The following is a 24,607-nucleotide window of genomic DNA, read 5'->3' as shown; positions in this document are numbered from 1 at the left end:
AACCTCTTCTGCTTGCCAGTGACACTGCTTCTCTTCAAACCACAGTGGAGTTACTTGCTTTTCTGCCTGTCGGGAATACTCCCACAAACACTGAAAGCACACCTAATAAACACTCAGAATAGTAAGCTACAAAACTATATTGCAACAGCATTGCTTTTTTTCATAATAATTTTCATAATCTCTCACTGTCATCCTCCAAATACACTCTAAATCCAATACAACCTTCCATGCTTTTATCATACCCAGTAAAAGTAGTGACACTTTTTCTTAGTTTTGGTTGTAAGTCAGAATTGAATACTCTGAGTACCTCCTCTCAACCTGTCAGTCCAAGAATCTATGATACATGTGGAAAAATATCCTAATGAAATATACGTGTGTTTACCAGTTAAAACTTCAGAAGTAATCCTTAATTTTGTTTGAAGAGGAAGTCTGCTGCAACTGAGTTTCCACAGCACAGTCCTCGTGTTACTCCAAACTCCTCTTATGAATGACATGATCTATGGTTACTTTGAAACCCATTTGTAACTTGGACAAATAAAAACCAAATTCAAGGCATACTATATCCTTATTTTGTATGCATAACTTCTTTGACCTAATCACATGTTGCACTGCAATTAAACCAGACAGCCATACAGTAATATGTCCCTTTGAGTCAAAACATGTGAATGGTTCTTAAATTCTCCTAATTAATCAGAAAAGCAGGTTAAGCACCTTGAACATCTCACAGTATTTCACACCGTGGCATATATACCCATGAGTTGTCAGCATTAGGCACTTAGGTTTGAAGTTAGAGGTGTTAAGTATGCACTCAGGTCTCTGCTTTGCCTTTATCTTTACTCGAATCATATGACCATTTATGTGCCACCTCCCCTCCCCCCCACTTCTGCTAGGAAGTAGATTTTCATTGTCTGAACTTGTTCCACATTTTCAAGCTGTTCAATGGAATAATCATTATTTTCTGCACCTGTTTCCTCAGCTATATTATCCCCTGTGTATCATTATTAAAGTTTTGTGCAAAGAGAATTTTCTGAATTTATCCTAAATTTGTGAATAGTTTTGGTCATATACAGTTTACTCTTCAGACAATTGGTTTTTTATGTAGAATATTATCATTCCTCTAATTAAAACAACACCATCACCTCCAGTTTTATAAGACCTAACTTCTGTGACGTTTTGTGCCAAAATATTTCTAGAAGGTAAGTTTAAGGAGTGACTGCCCCAGATGTCAGCATGAAAGCAGTTCTTGAAGCCATAAGAAGTGCTTTGACAATTCCAGATGAAAGATGTAGGTAAGATCTAAGGGAATTCTCTGTATTTTCTGGAGGATTTATTCTCTGTATTTAATTTGCTGGAGGATTTAACTTCTGCATCCTCTAAGTTTCTTCAGCAAGTGCAAGCATTTCCTTTTATTCTTCTCTGTAAACTCATAAGAATGAAAACTTTGGGCACTCCCTTTCCTATGGCCATATATTATGTTCATTCTTCTGAATTTTTATAGGATAACACATTTTTTTTGCATTTTCATCTTCTTTCAGATTTTTATTTTTAAAATATATTTGTGGTACATGCTATAGATAGAAGTAATTATGGTTGAAAATAGGGCATGTTGGCTGGAGACTTTTTTAACCCACCTAGGCATATTTGGAAAAATTCCCATTAATATTATGTCTGTGAAGAAAAAAAAAGAGAGGAAGGGCAGGGAATTTTAATCCTTTTTGTTCAACACAGGAATATTTTATAGAACATTTTCCTTCCAACTAAACAGGAAAAGAAGACAAGAAAATGAAAAAATTTCTTTCAGGACCCCTCAGGGTTTCTCAGCCTGGTTAATTCCCCTACTGTGAGCTTTTTTGGTTTACAAGACTGTGGTCCATCCAGAGAGACACAGCTTTATTAAAGACCTTGTCAAAGAGCAAGAGCATGAAGCATTGAAACAACTGTTTCTTGGCCCTTGGCCACATCTTGGAGTATGTTTATCATCTCAGTCCTGTATAAGATCTCTGGGTATTGCTGAAGTCAAAACAGTTTTAAATGAAAATGAGCATATTCAGATTGTAGCAGCCATATACTGTCCTGGACATTTGATGGAGTTGAAATGGTAAGTTATGATTCCTTTGAGATGACTGACATGTTGAGAAGTAGAACTCCAATAGTGTTCTGTACTTGCTGTGTAGAAAAAAGTAATTATTATTCTGACATTATTGTGATCATAATCAGAAGAAAAGCTTGGCCAAGACAATCAGAGGTGGCTTGATGACCTGTTTGATGTGTGCTGATAATTATTCATTACACCAGAAATGAATCTGCTAAGGTGTTTCACGTAGGTATGTAGCCATATTTTTTTTAAAACAAGATGCTGCCTGAAATGTATTTACATGTTTTTCCCTCAGTCAGATCTACTGAAAACAAAAATTAAAATTACAAGGTTAGCACAATTTTAAATATATCTCCACACATCCAAAGAAATAACAACCTAATTTTTGTCCCATCTTCTTTAATATGATCCAAAAGTAGTCCATCTTTGAATGCACTGGCTATGAAGAGGGCATATCCTGACTGGTGTGCATTGACTAAAACGTGTGTGTCTAAACCTTGAGAGAAGGGGTACATCTGTTAAGTATGAAAAATAAGTCTATTTACCAGCCATGCACATTGTTACAACCTGTTTTATATGCTAGGATTGTACAGTCTTCTGCCACAAGTGAGGTTATTTTACTTTCTAAAAATAAAGAAACAAATCTATTCTCTTTCATATAACAGAGCTGTTAGCCTTTTCAGCATCTGTTGGGTATGGTTTGCAGAGGGCCTGACCAGAACACAGCTTCAGCACTGCCAAGGCTCCACATGGAGATACAGTGCTACCCTTCACTGGAGAAATTACAGTCCAGCTTGTGTTTTATTGGGGCAAAAGAAAAGCCCTATACTGCTCGTCTCTCCTGCTTCATATTTTCTAAAAGGTAGTGGGTGTTGCTCCGCCAACAATAGCTGCACTGCTGAGTCCCTGAGAGTCATTAAAGCAGAGGAGAGACAGGAGCACCATTCCTCAGCTCCATGGAGAGCAGTTTACAAAAAGTCTTGTCCAAAACCTCCAGAACTGGGTTTCCTCCTTCCTGCTTCATGAGGTGCCACCCTTGATTATGCCTCTCTTTGTTAATCATTAGTGATGGTAATGTCTTCTTATGGAACAAACTTTTTGTTAAGCTTCCGTAAATTCCTCTTTATTTAGCCTGAAAACGAAAAAAGACAACCTACTCTACTCCTGTGAGAGAAACTGCTGAAGCAAAGGGCCTGTTACCCTGCAGAAATAACTGTGTGAAACATCTTTCAGCGCCTGACTGCAAAGCAGGTTCATGTGGAAAGGTGAGCATAAACAGCCCTTTGTACCCTGACAGGCAAGGACTCCCAGGAGCCCAGAGCAGTTGCCTCTCCTCCCTACACACACAGGAAGGCTAATGAGTCCCTGCTGCCTCCCAGTGCTGGCCATTAGCACGGGTGATGGCTAACAAAGCCTTGCTGCAGCTTGGCTCCTTTCCTCCTGGGTTCTGCTCTAGCCTGGGGAGATGCCCGTGTGGAGTTGGAAAGAGCAGTGTATTCCATCATGGCTGGGGGGAACTTGGGCTGCTTCAAATGAGTTCTGAGGTACCCCAAACACAAACCTGCCTGAGGAGATGTTGTGCACGGAGTCTGAGTTAAACTCATGCCTGTGTGAACAGCATGGAGAAAAGAAATATAGAGTTATGAAAGGAAAGGCATTTAAACCTAGCAAGTGATATCCCTTGTCCAAAACTTTCCACTGTCCTTGTCCTGGTCTCAGTAGCAATGAATCTGTTTTGCTCACATACCTTAAACTGCTCTAAGGTTTTGTAACACTTTACAAATATGTGTTCTTAAATCTCATAGAGCTGAATAAAAAAATTCTTGTCCCATACTTTATTTTCAGACATATATTTGGTAAACCGTTGATTAATTGGTTTCCTCATCACATCCAGAACTGTATTTGTTAATATCACCACAGTTCAGTATAAAAAAATTATTATTCTGATTCCCCAAATCTGTTGCAACAGTATCATTCTCCAGGCTTTGTCTTTTTTTTTTCATTTTTTTCCCCTTAGCTCATTCTACTACCACAAACAAGAAGTAGCCAGAAGGATGAGAATTGCAGACAGAAGTCTGCAAGCCCTGGGTTCTGTAGGGGACTCTCCTGAGGGTACTGGAGATGAATTATATCACCATGGGTTTTAGAAGGACCCCAAATTAGAGTTGTTCTCTACAGAAAGAGGAATAAAAAACTGAGCAGCCATGAACTGAAAAACCCTCTCAATGATCATCCATTTCCTCAAGACACAAACCAAGGACTGGCCAACCTTCTTCTTGGAGCATAAGTTTATGCTCTGGATCAGCAGCCAGCCTGGAAGAGCATTACTGACTCCCTTCCACTCCCTCCAAATGCTCTTGATAGCAGACCTGGGGCAAGATGCCTGTATTTTGTTTTTTCTGGGAAAGAAGAGACAGATGGCTTCTGCATGGCTAAGAGCCTCATAAATTCAGAGACCTCTTGGTCGGAAGAATTAAATGTGAATTTTCTTCCTGTGGGTGAACCCTGAAAACAATAACAATACCCAGGACAAACAAAACAGATTGTAGCACCTTTAATTATGTTTTTCTCACCCTTCTTAATCACCAGGCAAGGCAGAGCTCTTCATATGCATGATTAATGTGATAATTTAACAAGTGATTTATAGCAAAGGCACAGCAAGTAAAGTGGAGGCTTAGTTTGTTGGTAAGCAAACATCCATCTGCCTACCAACAAACAGCACACCCTGATCTACAGGGAGATGGCCTGATATGGACACTTGCTCTGACCTGATCTTTTGAAATATTTATATATGTACTGTAGCCCTTTATGGACCTCAGCAATAGTCAGTTGGAGGCACTTAGTCCTTCTGCTGCTCTTTCACAGTGGTAAATATTTAATCACAGAGGGAAGTGTGCCTTTGCAAGAGGAAGCATCAGTCACGGGCTCTTACAAACAGCACAAAGGGCACTATTACCTAGAAGTATTTTATTCTGTAGTCTAGGAATCAAGAAAGGTCCATCTAATTATCTCTGCAGTGAAACAGCAGTCTCTCCCTGTGAATTTGGTATTTATCCCTTTTTCTCTGGAAAAAAAAAATGAATACAGAATTATAGCCTTTTCTGGCTAGTTTATGGCTAGATTTTGTTGCAGGATGAATAGTCTTTGATTAAGGGGCCAGCAGTATTTAATTTGGTTTCTAAAACTGAGGTGCAGGCAGTACAGGTCCTGGGACTACCAAAAAGGTCTCATGCTGGGTCATGCTTATACTGCCATCTAAAGCTGCCTCTGTCAGGACAGAGTATTTAGTAATTCTTCAGTAAGTATGTCCGTGTGCTGGACATAATTCAAAATCTGGTTTAACTGACTTTAACTGATAAAGAATTAATGATAGAAAGATGTCTATTTTTAAGAGTTTGACAAATTTGCAGTAATCCTTGAAGGATTGTTAGGATAGTTAGGATCCATGCAAAAATCAATTGTTATCGGAGTAATAGATAAATGCACCTTGGTATATACAGCAAATAAAGTGATGATCTGAGAAGCTATAAGGAGTCATAACTCGCAAAACAAATGAAAAGCAACAGGATAAGAAAAATGGAGCAGAATGCGATTATTTTGGACTCTGACAAAGTTTAGTGGGTCATAATAAACTCTTTCTGCTCTGACTCTGTTCTGCTAGAGAACTGGATTGTTACATAAATTTAATTCTTAATGTTTGGCAGACAAATATTACCTGTAATGTAAAAAATAAAATTAAAAATGTTTTTGTTAGAATCTTAATATTTTTATTTAGGGTTTTTTCTAACTGGGATACAAAGTAAGGTAAGACAATGAAAGGGTACTAGTATTAAATCACTACTTCTTTTGATACTGAATTATATTCCAATTCATTAGTCAGAAACTATCTAAAGTATATTCTCTAGTTTAAATTTTCAGACTGTGGCTTCCATTGGAGTTGATGACATAAGTTTTTCTTAATTATACTGGAATAAATCAAAAGTAATAATGCAGCAATCTGTGGAATTGCTCTGGGCATACAACAACTTAATTGGAAACAGAATCTGAATCACTAATTCAATGTTTTTGTTGGGTTTTTTAACTGCTTTGTGTGTGCATGTGTTGCACTACATTAATTTTATATGAGGAATATTCTAGAAATACAAACTCACCTATAACTATTATTTTTTATTTTGCCTGACAGACATCTGTATTTGTTGCAATTTAGATCATTTAGGTAAAAATAATTTCTGGGAAAGTTACACGAGGGATAAAGTAATTTCAGGATGATATTACAATAAAAATGATGTAAAGATTTCTGATCTACCTAAGGGCATCTTTTTTAAAAACCATTTTTGCTGGTGAAATAAATCTGGATCCTAAAGCCAAGACTGAGGAGCAGGCAGCACATAAGGATTCTAAAAAAACATTGACAGAGAGAACAGCAGACATAAAAATGTCAATAGGGTAGGGTTTTTTCAGTAAAACAGGTCTCTAGAAAATGTCCAGGAGATGAAGTTCAGGCAAATCCATGCTCACAAGTTAATATTCCTCAAGTAGTAAAACTGCCAATACCACACACAAGCTTCCCTTTTATTTAAAACAGTGTTTTGCAGTTGGTTTGTAATGAAAACCTAATCAAAAAAAGCAGCTCCATAAAGAGGAAATTGATGAATAAGAGATAGACCACACACAGGCACATACAATTTCCATTTTCTGGTAGTGGTGAGATGCAGTTTGTGGTCTTCACTGACAAAAGACTGAAGTTTCACTTAATCTGTTATATGCTTAAAGCACTGGACCAAATGAATTGGGAAGATTATTATCAGACATCTGGCAAGGAGTCTGTATTGTAATTTGGCCATGTATATTATTTTGATATTTCAGATTTATCACTTCCACTACTGACTGTCGGAGTGTGTGAAATCTGACAGATGGAGGTCAACAGCTGGGTGATGGATACTTTGAAGATGGAATTCCACTTCTTTCTCTGTGTCTGTCATCCAGGAAATGAGAAACTGCAAACAAAAATTTTGCTGTGAGAAATTTTTTTTTACAAAATTGTGTATTTTCCTCAGAAAAAAAATCCTGTCAGTGGAAATTTTCCAACTCCAGACAGCTCAAGATACTCCTATGAACGTATCTTTCATGACTGCCTGAGAAACCTTCTTCACCAATAATTTTCTATGGGCTGTCTCCAGCTACCAATTCCAAGCTTGGTGAGGTGAGACTCTTAGAATTTGTTGCAAGGCACAGACATCCTGATTAGGCTGATGATGAGGTCTAGGGGTGGGGTCATATATCAAAGTTTATTCTTATAATGTTCTCTATGCCAAGGTAGCATCAAAAAGCAAGGCATTTTGTATGTTTTTTAACCAATGTAATAAATAAATATGTATAAACCAAGGATTTTAAAGTGATTCCAAGGCCCATAGACAAAAAATTTGAACACCTGTCAAAACTGTTTTCGATATACCAGAACAAGTCCCATGAACCATAAGCCTACACCTTAGGTTTGAGATCTCATCAGAGTATGCAATTAAGGAATCCTGAGATTCTCTAGAGCTGATGCTGTGAGTTCAGAGCCCACAGGGGAGCAGGGGACAGACACATAATCCTGCCAAATCAGACTACATCAAAAAGAATCTTAGGACACAATTACGACTTCCCTTGCAAAAAACTTGTGTAGCTATGGCAAAGGAGGAGCAGCCCCACAAGCCTAGATGGGGACATCAGGCACCTCACAGACTGTGTGTACTTCCAGATATCCCTCCAGCCTGCCAGGGTAGGGTTGGTTATCTTACATAGGCTTCCCTTTAGAAATGCTGCATTCTCCATGCACAGCAATAGATAGTTACTTGTAGTCTAAAATATCGCCCTTTCATGCCTAGGCTTGAAAAGACAGCCACAGTAGAATCATCTCTCAACCAGAGCAGAGGTTCGTGAGTGTGTGTTTTTACACCCAGACACCAAAGTGCTGACTGATTTTTAGGGTGAAGATGTCAGTTGGGAATTTTCCTCACAATGACCTTTCAGCGGTACACCTGGCCAAAGAAGCCAAACAGAAACGCACTCCAGAGTAAGATCAAGAGCACCAAGCAAACTCTGAGCTCATACTATCCCTAGGTGGTGGCTAGAGCCAATGAAGGCACACCCCATTAAAACTCTCACACAGATTGCTTCCCAGATATGTCAAGCTTGTCTCCAGCATTTAGTAGTTCTTATACATATCATTCCCAAAGGAGTCATCTCATATCTGAAAGCCCCTTGGACCTATCATCCTTAACAATAAAGCCACATTAAAAAGTGAGATTAAAAGCCATAATCAATCTATAATTATAAGGTAAAAAGCCAAGAAGTTGTTAAAATTGAAGGTACCTCTTTTTCTTTTCTTTTATTTTTTTTTTTTTTTTTTTTTTTTTTTTTTTTCTTTTACATGACAGCATAATAGCAATGGACCAGCACTGTTAGTTTGAATGGCTGTCCCAGCTCAGAATAAGAAAGTAAATCTTTGTGCACATTTTAATACTAATGAAACAATTAAACAGTTCTCTCTCAAAAGAATATTTCTCTCATAATCTCTGTGTGTACTTTAGCCGAACAGTGGCATCTCACATTTGAAAATCATTGCCCAAGACATAAAACCAAATTGTTTGGTTTCGGGTACCTGTGATTGAATATGCTTATTCAGTCTAGATTCAGATGTTTCAGAAAGGCATATGGGGAATGATATCCTGAAAAGAAGGCATGTTTTTTGCAGGCATGTGGAAGTTTTGAAGCCCTTGGTTGAAACCTCGAGAAAGAACTTTTTTTGATGATTTCTCAGAGGAACAAAGCACCGACTTGTTCATTTTGGTTCAATTGTTAAGAAATTACTAGATAATAATAAGATTTCATCTCTTTGACAAAGATCCATTTTCAGATAGACTATTAGTTGAAAAGTTGAAAATGTGCTATGTATTACTTTCTGTAATCAATGCATTGTTTTAATGTAGTATTACATTAGAATGACTACAAAATAGTAATATATAAGATACTTCAATACAGTAATATATATATAACTTTTATATACAACTAGTAATATAAAATATAAAAAGAAATTAAATTAATCTTTTTTTAGCAAATTGCAGTGAAAGCTAACAAAGAGACCTTCCCAAGAATTGAAATTAAGGTGGCTTCTGGTGAGAGATGACTCTTTAGAAGAACTTTGTTTTTCTGGATAGTTGTCAAATAGTGTTTTACAGACCTGAAAGTAACCCGTGTACTGCTCCTTAAAAGTTGCTGTGAACTCCCCAGAGCATATCCTACCTATTTTAGTTGAAATTCTCAGCTACAACAAGGGGTAGAAGGGGAAAGGAAAAAGAATATGACAGCTGTTAATATATACAGTAATTTCATGACCATAAGGCGCACCAGACTATAAGGTGCACCTCCGGGATTCGGCAAATTTCGCGACTTTGTACATTATATAAGGCACACCAGACTATTAGGCGCACTTTTTTTTGCCGTGAAGATCCATGCCGCATGCAACAAAGTAACTAATTAGTAACGGAATCCTGCGATCGTGGAGTTTACTGGCAGGTGCTCAATTTGCAAACATTTTTCACAGATTGGTGTAGCCTTTAAAAGCAGCCCCAAGCACCCTCCCCATGGGTGGGGCCCGGCACCCCCGCCCACCCCCGGCTGGCGAGGCGGGGCTCGGGGCAGCCATGGCTCGGGACCGTCTGCAGCTTGGGGCGGCACGGCGCCGCCCGCTCCCTCTCTCCCCATGCAGTTGCTGCTGGCCGGGGGCTGCCTGGTCCCACCTCCCCGCTCAGCTCAGCTCACGGCTCACACTTTCTTTTTGAGAAGGAGCTGCACCACTTGCAACAAAGTAATGAATTACTGGCAGGTGCTCAATTTGCAAACATTTTTCACAGATTGGTGTAGCCTTTAAACGCAGCCCCAGGTGCCCTTCCTGTGCTGCAGACCCTGGCACTCCTGCCCGCCCCCGGCACTGGCTGGCACGGCTCGCAGCTCCTGGCTACCACTGCGTGGCCGTGGGTCCCAGCTTCCCCCGCCCGGCGGCAGTAGCTGCTGCGGGCCCAGGCACTCCCGCTCAGTGCTGGCTGGTGCAGCTCAGCCTCTTCTTCCCCCCTGTCCCGGGGCCGGGGCCAGCGGCAGCTCCCTCCCTCCCCGCGCAGCTCCTGGGGCTGCAGCCGCCCGGTCCCACCCCCCGTCACGACTCAGCGCTCCCACGGCACCACCTCCCCATTGCGGCTCACACTTCTGGGTTGGCAAATTTCGCAAGTTTGTCCATTATATAAGGCACACCGGACTATAAGGCGCACTTCTGGGTTCCGGGGAAAATTTTAGTCAAAATGGTGCGCCTCATAGTCGTGAAATTACTGTAGTCTGCAAAGCCATGAAATTAGGAGTCAGATTAGAAGGCAGAAGGAGTGGAAATTAGAATTATAAAAGCAAGAGAAAAGCAGAAAGAAATTCTGTCTGAAGACTGTTTGAGAGGGAGACTGCCAAAAAAAAAAGGTTTCACAATTAAGATAATAGGTGCACCATGTCCCAGCCAGCGTCCTGCTAAATTCATGCAGTGCATCAGTTCTCCTCCATTATAGAGAAGGGTCACTAAATCCTAGAGGAATTATTTTAACTTTAATCACTATTGGAAACTAGGTAAAAAATCAGCAAGTTCAATTTTTTTCCCAGATCTCTGAATCAATATTTTCGCCTACTTGCCCACATATCATGCAGTCAATACATTTTTAAAAAACCACCGATATTAGTGTAGTATTGTTGAGCCCTTTCCAAAGTCAGGGAAGTTTTTTTGACAAAGAAGATCTTGAGGAACATAGACAGGGACAGAAACAGAGGTTATATTTAGGCAAAAAGCTTTGGTCGTTTTTATTTCTTGACTATATTTGATTCAATACCCTATTTCACTGAATGCTGCCAAGCTTTGCACACTCAAAATGGGACTTTCCTATTTTGGTTAATTTTAGGGATAAATAGTTAAATATTCTGAGTTCCTTATTATTTCTTGCTTCTGCTGTTATCAGGAAGCTCACAGCCAAGTAAATCGAAGTATCCAGATGGAGGAGAAAAACAATTCACTCAAGAAATGGATTTAAGCTTCAGTTTTCCCAAGCAGTTTTTATAAACACTAAGGCACAGAATGTTTATGAAAAATGTCTCGTCAGTGTCCTTTTAAATGTGCCACACATATGGAGCATATACAAAAACTTTAGAAAGGAGATTAAGTTCCTGTAGATACTCCATGTCATTTGGGCATTTAGAAGCCACCCATGCCCCAGCTTCAGAGTATATTCAGCAATACCTATAAGCCCAGAAAGGAACCATTAAAATAAAGGTTTCTATTTGCCATATATGGGAGAGAAGTGCATTGAGTGGAATATGTTTGGTTTGGGAAATCTGCTTCTGCCTGTAAAGCAGAGCTCTCCTTACACATTAATAGAAAGATGAACCTAATGTTCATTGCCTCATGTGGTTTTGTGTGTCCCAGGAATACTACTACTACAGTCTACAGCTATAAGGCTCCATCTGGCTGCTCAATTAGAGCCCAATGTGACAACTGATTGTTATGCAAAAGCAATTTATTAGATTTTTATGTCCCTCAACAAGCTGATTCAATTACAATGAGTATAATTTTTCTTCTATTTTTTTTATTTTCTTTTTGCTTCATAGCTTATAGTTTATTTTATTGTTTTCCAGTTCTGGCATTGAAGTCTGTGGACTATCAAATGCCCTTGACAAGAGGAAGCCACACGACTCTGGGAGCTTGATGTGCTGTGAAGGACTTCTGGGAGGCTTGGCAGCAACTTTGCCAAAATACAGTTGATCATGCAGCATTCAGACAGAATTTTTGAATAGTCTTGCTAACTGCCTCTCCAAAACAATTGGGAGATGAATATTAAAAAGGAATTTGAGTTACTAACTGTTCATCTGCTCAGATCTTCTTATTTGATGTGCTCTTCCATTTTTAAAGCTCTGCTCATGAGACAAGGTGAGCCAAAGCAAGCCTCAGCAGTACTGGTCTTGCCCATTTTGCACAGGCCAGAAACAGGGTCCAGGGAAAAAAGGCCAGCAGAAGCTGTGAACTTAGCAGACATATCACACTCTTCTTCTGGAAGAATTGTTTTCCAGCAAAGTTCTTTACATTTCTATTGATGGTCTGAGAAGAGAACTAGGGCCTCAGAGCTGGATTTTTTCCCCAACATTATACTGTTGAGCTAAAGCTCCTTCTCTTCTGCATATACTGTATGTGGGGATGACATCCTTGTCTCTACAGAGATTTGAGACCTCTATACTTATTTTCTCAATGTGTATATACAAAAACTTCATCAAAGTGCACTTTATCTGCTCAGGTCATTAAAGCACCTCCTAAATATGGAATGAGGAATCAAAAAGAAACAAAAAAGACTGTATTTACTTGTGAGCTGCTGGAGTTACTGCATTTTTCTTAAAACTGGAAATTTGTCTCAGATCCAAAACTCATCCTGAATAAATCAAGGGGTTTTTTTAATTCAAATCTACTAACTCTAAAAAGCAGTAAAGTATTGTAGAGTTCTGTTCTCCTTTATGTCCTCTTTCATTCCTTCCAAATGTACATCGTCCCTATTTTAAAAGAATTTATGAAAATGGTTTTTTTAGGCAGAAATATGGTAACACCATTTCTCCCCACATTAGAAAGCAAATACCTTCCTTTCTTGTAGCTGAATAATGCCATTTGAAGACTTCTGAAGAAAACCAGCATTTTGGTACCAGTCTTATGTCCATGATGTCCACACAATCCAACAGCAGAAGGAATACCTCCCAGCACACTGAGCCAGTGACATAACACTCTGCTGCTTCCTCACTTGATGCCCTGTGTAAGTCAGGGGCTCCAGACATCAGCCATTGCCACGGGGAAAAGGTGAGAAGATAGCTGGTTCTCCCCACTCTGAACTTCGTTTTTATTGCTCCAGATGCTGCTTTTGAATCCTCCTCTTAGGAGGATTTCCTAATCATGGTTTCACTAATTCTTCTTTTCATAAAGAAAGAAAGAGCCAGAATGCTCCGAAAGCATCTGGGAGAGGAAGAAATTGAAATATTTTCATATTCAATGACAAATTATTTTTCTCAATTAGCTGTTAATATGAAAACTAAGCAAGATAATATGAGTTTCTCAAACACAAAAAATCCATTTAAATAGATTTTTTAGAATTGCATTATAAGTTCCTTCAAGGGAAAGTAGAAACAGAGGACCTGAAGTCAGAGGTAATTTTGCAGGAGACTAGACCCCACTCAAAATTTACCTCTTCACCTGTGAATGAGACTTGTGTAACCAGGATACTATAGAGAGAATCACAGCATCTGGAAGTTTTATACTGACAAACGTACCCTAATCTGAGCTAAAAGCTAGAAAATTCTTAAAAAGTCAGCTCTCTAAAGAGCTTAACTCTCTGAAATTCTTTGAAAGCACATCATTCTTACAACAGATTGGAATAAATACTGTTTTATGCCTGCCTTAGGCAGTAGCACAAAGATGCTAAATATCAGTACATTTTGATTCTAATAAAGCACAGTTTCTTCTTGCTGTTGTAGGTGAGGCTGGTATACCAAACCCCAAAGTCTATCCTGCCCAGGCAGTGTTATTAGACTTGCTCCACTGGGAGGGACTCCCAAAGGTTTCAGTGTAACATAAAATTATTCAAGCTGTGCCCTTTTTTTTTTTTTTTTGGCAAGTAACCTTTAATTCTGAGTCATATTGCCAGGTCTTATTAGCAACATCAGTCTTGCTGGCCCATAGCCCCTAAACACCTCCCAGTTGAAGGAGTTGTGGGCTGGCTTCCCTACTTCTGCAGTCCCCGGAGCTTTAAAGCAGATCTAAACAAACTATTTAGATTTTTTTAAAAAAACAACAAAAACAAAAAAAAAACCAAAATTAAACCAAAAACATACAAACAAACAAACAAACAAAAAACAAGAAAAACCAAACCGAACCAAAATATGAGCAGGAGATAAGCATTTAATGTGAGCATTTAAAACTTGTGTGAAGAAGAACTCAGACTTGGGAGCACCAGTCCAGGGGAATTTTCTATGGCAAGTGCCTGTGAACTGGAGATGTGTAACTTAGCAACAATTAAATGGGCTCAGGCCTTACTTTGGAAAGCCAGCACGGGATGATTGTTATTTGGAAGGGCAAATATTCAGTGTAGAATATACCAACAGTATATACCATTCAATGTTCCCAGCAGCAATGCTCTTCAGCTCCAGCTATACTGCCAAAGAACCAATTTCACCAAAGGTTGCAGGGGTAACAGCACCAGCATCACAACCTTTGGGAAATAGTAACGCCCTTCAAAGCTGAGCGTTTTGCTGCACAACACATTCTAAATTTAATTTCTCCACCATATGAAAAATTGAAATACTTAAGTAATAACATTCAGCAACATCATCTGCCATCTGATAGTGCACAGAAACTGGGCAATTATGTTTCGCCTCGGGTGGCTAATAGGCCCATTTCAAATTTCAGGCATTATCAGATAATAACACTGCCTGCATCTGAGTATGTTATTATAATTATTAACCGTAAAGAAAGGAGGGGGGGAACTCCACACAGAGAGGGAGAAGGATTGTTTTTAATTATTTAATTTTGAAGTTACATAAGATAAGTTCATTGTTCCCCATGAGTTAACAGTCAGAGACTGAGTGCTGGCACAACCGCAGATATAACTCAGTTCAAACAGACTTGTTTTCAGATTCATAAATCCTTATCACTGCTATTTGGAATAAGTAGAGTTCAGAGCAGTGAGACTTGCCTAGAAATATTACATGCCAATGAAAATGGCAATGACAACAGAAATTCTGAGTAATCTTCCACTAAAAGCCACTTTATTGTTGATATCATGCTAAAAACCTGCAATCAGTGTTTTAGATCCCTTATTCTATTTTAATTGTTTTGCTTTCAAACTCTTCTTAGGGTGTGGATATTCATGAACAGAATGAAGGAAACAGAACCTAGATGAAATACCATTCATACATTCATGCATGCCAGAATTCAGGGTGGAAAATATGTACATGTTTGGAAAGTGGAGAAATGGCCTTTGGGAGTAGGGACCCCTAGTTAAGGAGACACTGAAGGCCAGTTTTTGTTTTCATGACCTGGGTAAAAAAAAAAATATATATATATATATATAAAGGCAATATATAGCTATTTTTATGAATTTCACATCTTCCATTTCTGTATCCATAGCAAAAGTTACATAGTACCAAGGTGAGATACAGCTTTAGGCTTTTTAGATTTATAGCTGCTTTAGTTCTTGGGAAGAATGTCAAATATATACCTTTCTACAGGAAGGAATAAAAAGTTCATTACACGTAGCAAATTTAGGAAATAAAATTATGTAATGCATAAATTGATGTTCTTCACATCTCTCAATTTGGATTGATTTTGTGATATTGGTATTCAAAGATTAAGGCTCAGAGACAACATGCAAAGTGCTTTTAATAATTGTTTTACTTTTAAAGTAATTTTCTAGCATTCTGTAGGAAATATTTCAGAAATAGTGAGGTGAATTTATAATCTTTGGCAAAAACACAAGATAGCCTAAAAAAAGCTAACTAATTTCTTTAACTCTTTTCATTATTTCATGTGAGACTGCTCTTTCCAGCTCTTAAAGGTCATTCAGTACACACCAGGACCATAATGCATAAGAGTTGAGTGCTGTGGAAAAGACATATTCAACAGAGCTGCATTGAAAAACAGAGAATAAGAAGTAAAGGCAGTTAAAAGAAAGTATTTGTCTAATCACCTGGAGGCAAAAATTCTCCATTGAACAGACGCTATGAGTCACTTCAAGCTACCTGCAGCACGCCTGCTCCAATCCCATGGGCTTTCTAGCTGCATTACAAGCCAACTTTACATCTATCTGTGTTTGTGGATGTGCTACAAATAAAAATTATAGACTTAAGAATTCAGTTTTCATGGGTGTCCTTTCCTCTGTGCATATTGAAGTTTTCTCATGAACTATGTTTTACAACTAGAAAAGCAGGAAAAACCTGCTTTCCTCTGCAGTGCTAGAGAGTAGCTGCGATGAAAGATGCAGTTCAGGAAACTCACAGTACTGGACAGGCAGACACTTCTCCTCCAGATCCCTCCAAAACAAAGCTGTTCCACCTCCCTAAAGGGAAGCTTTGGCTAAAACACAGCACTTCACGTTTTTCCATTAACTAATCTTAAATACACATGTGGAGTTAGTTTTAAGGGATAAGGCAAATACAACTGCAAGAAGGTCTCTGCCTTTGCAGCAGTGGATTTGATGAAGAACAGGTCTCCCTTCTGAACCTTTGTGAGCTTTCACAAAACAGCCTCGCCAGCGCTCATGTAGCTGGTGCCAGCATTTGCAGCTACTCTGGTCCAGCACTCCAGGAAACCAGTGGTTGTCTCCAGTGCTTTGCTCCTCAGCTGCCTGCAAGATTTCATGACATGGCCAGCCCAACCTGTGCAGCCAGATCATGCATAACACAGAGAAACTCAGGAAAGCAGAGGGTTGATTCTCCCACATGGCAGTAGGGAACTAAGCAGCAAATATATACCTTGGTTAAGCTTACACGAACTGAGGCCACCAGTAACAATCAGAGCTAAGCTGAAAACTGCACTGGATTGTGATCTCCAGCACAAGGATGCTGAGATGTAAGCACTGGGAGGCAATGGCAGGCTGGTTTCCCTGGGCCTGCATGGGACTGGTTCATGCACAGCAGTCATGATCCTGGCACAGCACCTAGGAGTTGAAATATGAGTGATATGTTTTATGGTTAGGGGCTGACTTTACCACTTTTTAACTAGTAAGGGAATTATTTGGAAAATTAGTTTTTCAGGGCCTCACTCTGAGTTTTTCAATATGATGTATGCAGTTATTTAATGTTTTAGCCTTTCAGTGCCACACAAGAGGTAAGTGGACAAGACATGGAAATTTTCCATTACTGCAGAGCATTGCAGCCCAGCAATTTTTTTTTTCAAAGTTCATTATTGATAGGCTATTTAGCAAATTCTGAATGGCAGATTACTTGCTAGTTTGCAAACACTGAATATCTCAGTTATTAAGATATTCAGCTCTCATTGCTCACTAATAGAAGTTGATCACACCACACATTTAAAACAAACAAACAAACAAACAAACACATCCAAAAGCAGAAATAAAACTGCTTAATCTAGTGAAACAAATCTCTAAGCTGTGGAAATCTTCCTCCCTCTCTCTCTCTCTCTCCTCCCCCCCCATGTTTTGAAATGGCAGTGGCCCAACATAAAGTAATCCAGTTTGCTTAGTGACCAAACACTCTCACGCCTGGAGGATCAACTCGAGATGCTGCACAGCAAGAATCAATTCGTGAGGATGACATATGAGCACCCTCTGAAGGCTGCAGTACCTGGGGTGCCTGAAATGCCATTATTCTCCCTGTAAGTGGCGAATATCAAGAGGTGGAATCACTTTTTCCCTGGCCTGTTTTCAATGGCAACATGTCAGGTTTTAATTGCTTAAAAGGGTCTTAAATTTAAAATGCTTTTTCCCAGGTTCTTGGATAATTTAAATCCTTGACTAGTTCATTAAAAGGCCATTTGCGACGAGGCAGGCTGACGCATCTCTCACTTAGCATGCTCAGTTGAGCTAGGAATAGAAGCAAATAAACAGCAACTGCACTGCCTGAAACGGAGCATGAGTGTTCGAGGTCACCCAGAGCAGAGGCAGAGGGGTAGAGCAGATATATTGTGATTAAAGGGCTCAATTCTTCCTTGAACAAATATATACGGTGAAATCCTGGATGTGGTGAAGTCAGCAGCAAAATTCCTTGAGGTTTCAGTGGGACCAGATTTTTCTGTCAATTACTCTCAGGGTTCCTACAGGGTGTAGCTTTTGAAGTGCAATGTGAAAAGGTTGCTGCTCCATCATGGTCCAGTGTAGCTCATTGGAAAACAGAAACCAAATAGGGCTACAACATGCAGTAGATTCTTGCCTCAGCTCACCACCTTCCTCAGTGTTTTGCACTTTCATTCTGTGTTCTGGTGGTGTCTGTGTATTACTTCAAAGCGATAAAATATTAGATTAGACCCAGTAGTGGAAATCTGACTTAGAGGAGCATTCAGGTCATCAGTAAAAGTTAGTTTTCTGATGAATGGAAATAGCCCTATAATAAAAATGGAAAATATGTATTCTTAAGGCATTTCAAGCTGACTTTAGGAGAGAGGTGGGAATAGCCCCTTGTACAGGTTCTGCTTTATATGCAAGGTTAGTATAAGCACCTATTATTTTTAAATTTGGAAAATACTCATATTTTCCAAAGTTTGGAAAAATAAAAATGTAGTGAGGAATGTATCATTAAAAAATCTCAGAAGATGTTTAATGTATGGACATGTATAGTGACACAGCTGTCACTATTCATATATGCATGAACAACAATAATTTTATATACATATACATATTTATATGTACACAGAAATAATGAGACTTATAATGCAGCCACCCATATTGTTCTTATCCGAATGTACATATATTGTGCACGCTCACCTCTCGAATTTTACAGACCTCGACCACAGATATTTCACCAGCCAGGACTGCTTGCAAAATTCCAGTTCTTAATGTCAGCCACTTTATTAATAATTTTACTCGGCACTCACATAACCACTTTAGGGTAAATGATACCTTCTGTGTGCTGAGAGATTTTCCCTTACAAAAAAACCATGTGTTTGTGGTATCACAGTTTCTCTCCACAAGCTTGGCACTATACAGAGTTGAAAAGTTTTGCTCTGCAGTGCTGCCTAGTCTGTGCTATACAAAAATTAAATGATGTTGACATCTCTGATGAATTTTTCAGGTATTTGAATTTTGGTTCTTAAGTATCTAGAAAAGGAAATCTGGGAGCAAATAGCAGCTTATCAAAAGAGTTCAGTGGCAAAGCACACTTGCTCATTTCTAAATGCCTAGGTATTTTTATTTTCCTGATGTAGTTCTTTCCATCACAATTTAAATTAAGCAGCTTGTTTAACTTCTTTTCACACATTTCCCAAGGAGACCAAAATAGGAAGTGTATCTTTAAACTCTACTATTTTTTTTAGATCTATCTGCTTCTTTTCCTCTCCCTTTGAAAATTTTCTTTTCCTTGGAAAGCATGTTCAACAAAAGCAATCTTTTTCTTTTTTCTTTTTTTCCTTTTTTCCTGTGACAGGTTATATTTTCCCAGTTTTCCTTTTTTGCATCTCACTGTCACTTTGCTGTAAAACAAAACAGTGAGAAAATGATCCATCTCTGTAAAGGTTGCTTGCTATTAAACTTAATGCCTCTTTGAACTGTTGCCTCTTTTTTCTTGAAGGCCTGTATTTGTCTTTAATTAAAAAGAAAGGATGTGGATGATACATAGCTAGCTCCCTCTGATCTTTAGTATTTGATCCCATCCACTCTAATATAAATGTTCTTTCTTGCTCATTCAGACATTAAATCAATGCAACAAATCCAAAGGTCTACTGCAGTGTTCACTTGTTTGTGGGATTCTTGTTTTCTTCTCTTTAATAAATGTGTTGAAGGAAAGATATTACAATAGTTGAACCTCAAGAATTCAATATTTAAAACACAGAGCATGGCAAGGTGAGATCTGTTAGGCAATTCAGTATATTTTGCAGCATAATGCAAACATCTACATTAGGAAAGCGTCAGACTCAAAGAGTTAAATACCAAGAGTGGGATTACTTGAAGCTGACCCTACCTTCCCCCAAGGGAAGGCAATGCTAATACACCCAGAGGATTAGCAGCCTTAACACAGGTTAAGTGTCTGTCTAGTCCTCCTTCACACTATGGTTCAGTCCATACTCCCAATCAGTTCAATTTACCATTGCATTCTTTTTACAGGCGTGAGCAGCACCACTACTTACCGCCTTCTCTCTCCCCCAGATAATTGTAATCCTCCTGGAAACAATGTCTTTTCTGCTTTGGTTTTAAAATATTCCAGTTATATTTGTAATACAAGATGAAATTACATTTCCATATCTCCTTCTAGCTAACTCTCCCAGCTTTCCTGCTCTGCAGCTTTACATGCTCAATTCACAGGGTTTCTTTTTAAGCTGGGTCTTGCTAATCTCTTCCATTCAGCCCTGTCATGTCAGGCACCTCAGGGTGGATCACACTGGAATAGGGAAGACTAAGGATCTGGTGTGTCATGGACAGAAGATATTTTGCTTGTTTATCCACTTTCTCTTTTGAAAAATATTTACTTCAGATAGCTTAATGTCTTCTTCATATTGCAAGTGTCTTTCATGTCAGAGCCATTTATGAAATCCCTGCTGTAGAATTCTATTTTAAAAATTAGGCAGCTGGGGACTGGGATAGTTAGAAAATAATATCATTACAATGCAGTAATGTGTTAATAGTGCTGTTGCAGCTTTGTAATTCCTACTGTTCTCATATCCCTGGCCTGCTATATGCTGATTTTTTTCTTGCACTAAAGGAATTGCTATAGCAACATACCTTCAAATATGTATGATTAATACTTTATATGCCCATGACTGACTAGATATTTGTTCTAGACATAGCATATTGAAAAACAAGATGGAATGCCTGCCATGAATCCATAGAACAGAAACTGATTTATACCAGGAGAAAAATAAATCATAAATTGAATAAGAACAAGAGAAAATACAATTTCATAGATTCAGAATACAGGCAAGTTGATAAAATATACTGCAATGCTTTGATCTCTCTGGTATATCTAAATAACACAGAATATCATAAGCTATTGTAGTGTTATATTAAAAAAAAATGTTAGTTTTTCCACATAGGAAAACAACTTTATCACTTTTCTTTACCTGCAGACAGATTTTCCAACCCAGCAGCCAGATTCTTAGACCTCAGGGAAGAGGAAGATGTTTCAGTCTGGGAAGACAATAACTGGTCACATTTTGCAAATTCGAACTCACATACACCTACAGTGGCCTATAGTGAAGACAATGTAAATATTCATGCTTCCTGTTAACTACAGCTCCACCTGACATCATTCAGGATCCTGCATAACTGACTAAAGCTGTTGTTCCTGGTCAGAATGAGCAATTTCAACATATGCTTTCTTAAAATCTAATTATACAAAATTTGCCATTAACCACATGGGATGATAGTTATAGAGGCCGATTAAACTAATTTTCAGAAGTCACCCAGTTTGCATGATGCATCTAATGGCAGAATTTCCTCCTCTTCTAAAGCAAAATGCACAAGGGTGCTGCCAGTGTAGTTACAAATTTGATCTTTAAAAATACTGAAAAAAGAATATAGCTGAGGCATGCACAGAATGGGGCAGTTGTCAAGTGCAAATCTGCCTTGCTATGAACAAAAGTAGCAATGCCTGGCAGATTCAGGAAGAGGCCCCCACACTACTAATACTAATTTTAAGAATTTAAAGCAGAGCTTTGTGTGCACGCCCTTGCCAAGGGTGACTCCCACAATATGGATGGACAGTGCAGGTCATGGTGAAAAGCGAGTGCACCACTCAGGTCTGTGGAGCTCTTGCATCCCTTTACCAGCCCAGGTCCTCCAGTCTATTTCTGTCAAATTCCTTCAAAATGAGCTTTGTGCATGTGCAGAATGTGGTTTGCATGATGCAGGAGTCAGAGAGTTTGTCATGCAAAATGTAGAAGATGAGTTAGGGGGACAAAGAGTGACCAGAGTTCCAAAGGGAATCATCACAGAATGTGAAAATGCCAAATGTCTCAGGAAAATTGGTGAAATCTGATACTATGAATAATAGGTTACAGGGAACATCACTAGTATTTCAGAGGCTTTTTAACATTTCCAGAGCTGGGATTAAATTTCTGGTTCCAATTTCTGGATGTTGCATGTGGCACTCACATACTGTATTACCTGACAGGGTGTGTGCACAGTTCTTCTCAGTCTGTGATAAATACACCTTCAAACCCCTGGCAAAGAGAAACATCTCAGGCAATATGTCTTAAATGACACTAAAAGAGTCACTTGTGTTGCCTGCTTTCCTAAAAGACCAGGATTTTTTTAAGCGTTGTCGTCTCACTGGCAGTTGCAGGGCCTGAGAGTCAAGGTACGTTTGCACCCCAGACACACATGCCTTCTCAATTAATAGGGATATGAATATCTAGACACCCTAGGTACCTCTGACCAATTAAATAGGTCGGTAGCTGTGTGGGTGAGTTTGATTTCTGACTGCTTGTACACAGCTGCTTGTCTTTTCATCTGAACGTCAACTTCTCATGCCCAAGTTCTCAGATCATTCAACAAAATTTCAGTTTGCTCTGTTCTATCACTTTTTGGGCTCACAGCCTTTTGTAGGCTTCCAGTTTTGACACATCATTAAGTAAGGGCAAAAAAATGTCCCTAGCCTCTCTTTTTAAGTCAAATTTTTTGAACTCTGTGGCAACATTCAAGATTCAAACAGCCTTTCGAAATCATATTGCCACATACTTTGTGCCTCTGGTTTTTTTCTGGCAGTTCTGAGCCACGTTTCCACATACCTGCTTATGGTCATGCACAACCTCTATCATTCCATGCTTGATTCTGAGCATTTCCTCAAACAACTCTTCTCCAGTCATTTATCCAAGACCTCTGCATCCTTGCTGCAGAATCCTAGAGGCAGAAGAAATGACAGCTTTATCCTTACGTTTCAAGGTTTCAAGTCTTAACCATGGTCATGAAGGATCTGTTTTTCTTTGACCCCAAAAATGAGAAGTGCCAAGGGGGGCAGAGCTATAGTAAATTGCTAATCAGAGAAACCAAAAGATCATGGATATAATGCAACTTTTCCATTTTTCCACACACTGAGACAGCCCAAGTTTCACTTACCTGGATCAAGAGACAAAAAACTGCAGAAAAGGAAAATAACACTTTATTTCTCACTCAGGGATGAATATATTCCACTGCAAATGCAAAGGAAAATCATCTTTTCTACACTGAAATGAGACTTCAGATCAATGAACAGTCATATGATGGTGGAAGGTCCATGGGGCTGCATCTGCCAGAGAGCAGTGCAAATATGAGCATGCCAAATTTTGAAAAACTGGAGGAAAAGTCACATATCCTGCATTGTCACACTTGCTCTTTCAGTCTCAAGAAAATGGAAACAAGCCAGTGAACAGTATATGGAATCTAATTTGATCTCCAAATATTTGAAAACTGTGGGAGAGAGCAACTCGGGTAGATTACACAGAAATGTGTAGACTTAGAATATGGCACTTACTAAATATGCTCTCTGAAGCTTTAAAAAACTTTCCATTGTGGGAAAGCCATCTGGCAGGTCATCCATAGCTGTTCAGTGAGAAATTCTTTGTAAAAGTGAAAGTTAAGGGCTGCCCTGAGCCTGACTGATTAAGAACCAAGAGATATGTCTCCTGGCAGGGCCAAGTCCCAGAACTTTATCAGTTTCAATTTAGAAAAAAAAATGCTGGGAGAACAGTCAGACACCCCAGAAAGTTCCTGACAGACTTCAAAAAGCCAGTGAGCAGTGAGGAAATGCTGTGTCAGGGACAGTCTTCTCAGACTCTAAGCATGGGTGACATTTCCACACACACCCTGTGTTTATGCTATAAAATTCAAGAACTGTCTTGGGAACAAGATGAGAGGATGCCTTTGTATGTAATAAAAAGTGCTCAAAACTTTATGTTTGGTTATAAGACAGCAACAGAGAGGGGTGGACTGCATAAGAAATTGCATTTGTTTGCACAAATGCTCTAGTAAATTTTGTTTAAAATTTCTTGAGGATATTCAAAACACAATTTAATGTTTCAGTTTACAGTATTTTCTGTGTACATTAAACATTTGCTTCATTAAGGAACTGCATGTATTTTTAAAATCCTCTGGTAACTATTAACACCTGTTTTCCTGAGTTACATCTTCAACACCTTGAGGTGTGAAGCTTTGACAACATCCTGAGGAGTCAGGGCTATAAACAGCACATCAGCAAAGAGTTAAAAGTGAGTGATAGGAAGAGGGGAATTTAAGGACTCATGCAAAACATTGCCTACACCAATATGTTAACATAGCTTAATTTGCCAAAAGCAAACATATTTAAACAGGAAATACCTCAAATATGCTAGTCTACATCTCACTTGGTGTCCTTAATTCTTCTTGGTGTTCTTAATTCTTCTGCTGCACCAGCCCAAATTCAGCATTACTGCAAAAATCTCCTGATTTCTCTTCCCAGCCTTCCTTAGGTCACTTTCTATCATCACTAAAGAAACCATCATTACCACTGGCCTGCTGTTGCTTCCTCTGCCTGCAGGACATCTATAATTCAAGCTTCCTGCTGAAGAAGGTCTAGGCTTTGCCTTGATAAAGGCTCTCATCTAGGATCTGCCTTGATAAAAGTTGTTAATATTTTCTGCTCCTTCAGAGCAGAAATTCTCATTACCCATCTTGAATATTGCAGTGTTCCTTCCCTTGCCCTTAGCAAAGCCATCTCACCTCCATAGAAAGTGGCTGTCCCTTCTCCTAGCTTACGAGGTTGACTGCATCAAACATTTCTTCACATTCTTCT

General features: G+C 39.0%; 1 long non-coding RNA gene across 1 annotated transcript in view; it reads right to left on the bottom strand.

The window, feature by feature from the left end:
- The window catches only part of LOC117001046, an 85,267-nt gene extending 62,575 nt beyond the window's left edge, over positions 1–22,692 (bottom strand). Inside the window, exons 1-2 of the long non-coding RNA XR_004418905.1 lie at positions 22,590–22,692; positions 20,922–20,988 (exon numbers count right to left, since the gene is read on the bottom strand). This is a non-coding gene — a long non-coding RNA (uncharacterized LOC117001046). The remainder of the gene's footprint in view (positions 1–20,921; positions 20,989–22,589) is intronic.
- Positions 22,693–24,607: the final 1,915 nt, after the last annotated feature.

Source organism: Catharus ustulatus, chromosome 1 (assembly GCF_009819885.2).
Source record: "Catharus ustulatus isolate bCatUst1 chromosome 1, bCatUst1.pri.v2, whole genome shotgun sequence".
In the NCBI taxonomy this organism is placed as follows: Eukaryota; Metazoa; Chordata; class Aves; order Passeriformes; family Turdidae; genus Catharus; species Catharus ustulatus.
Note: the sequence above shows the minus strand (reverse complement) of the source record. Positions and strands in the feature narration are given on the sequence as shown.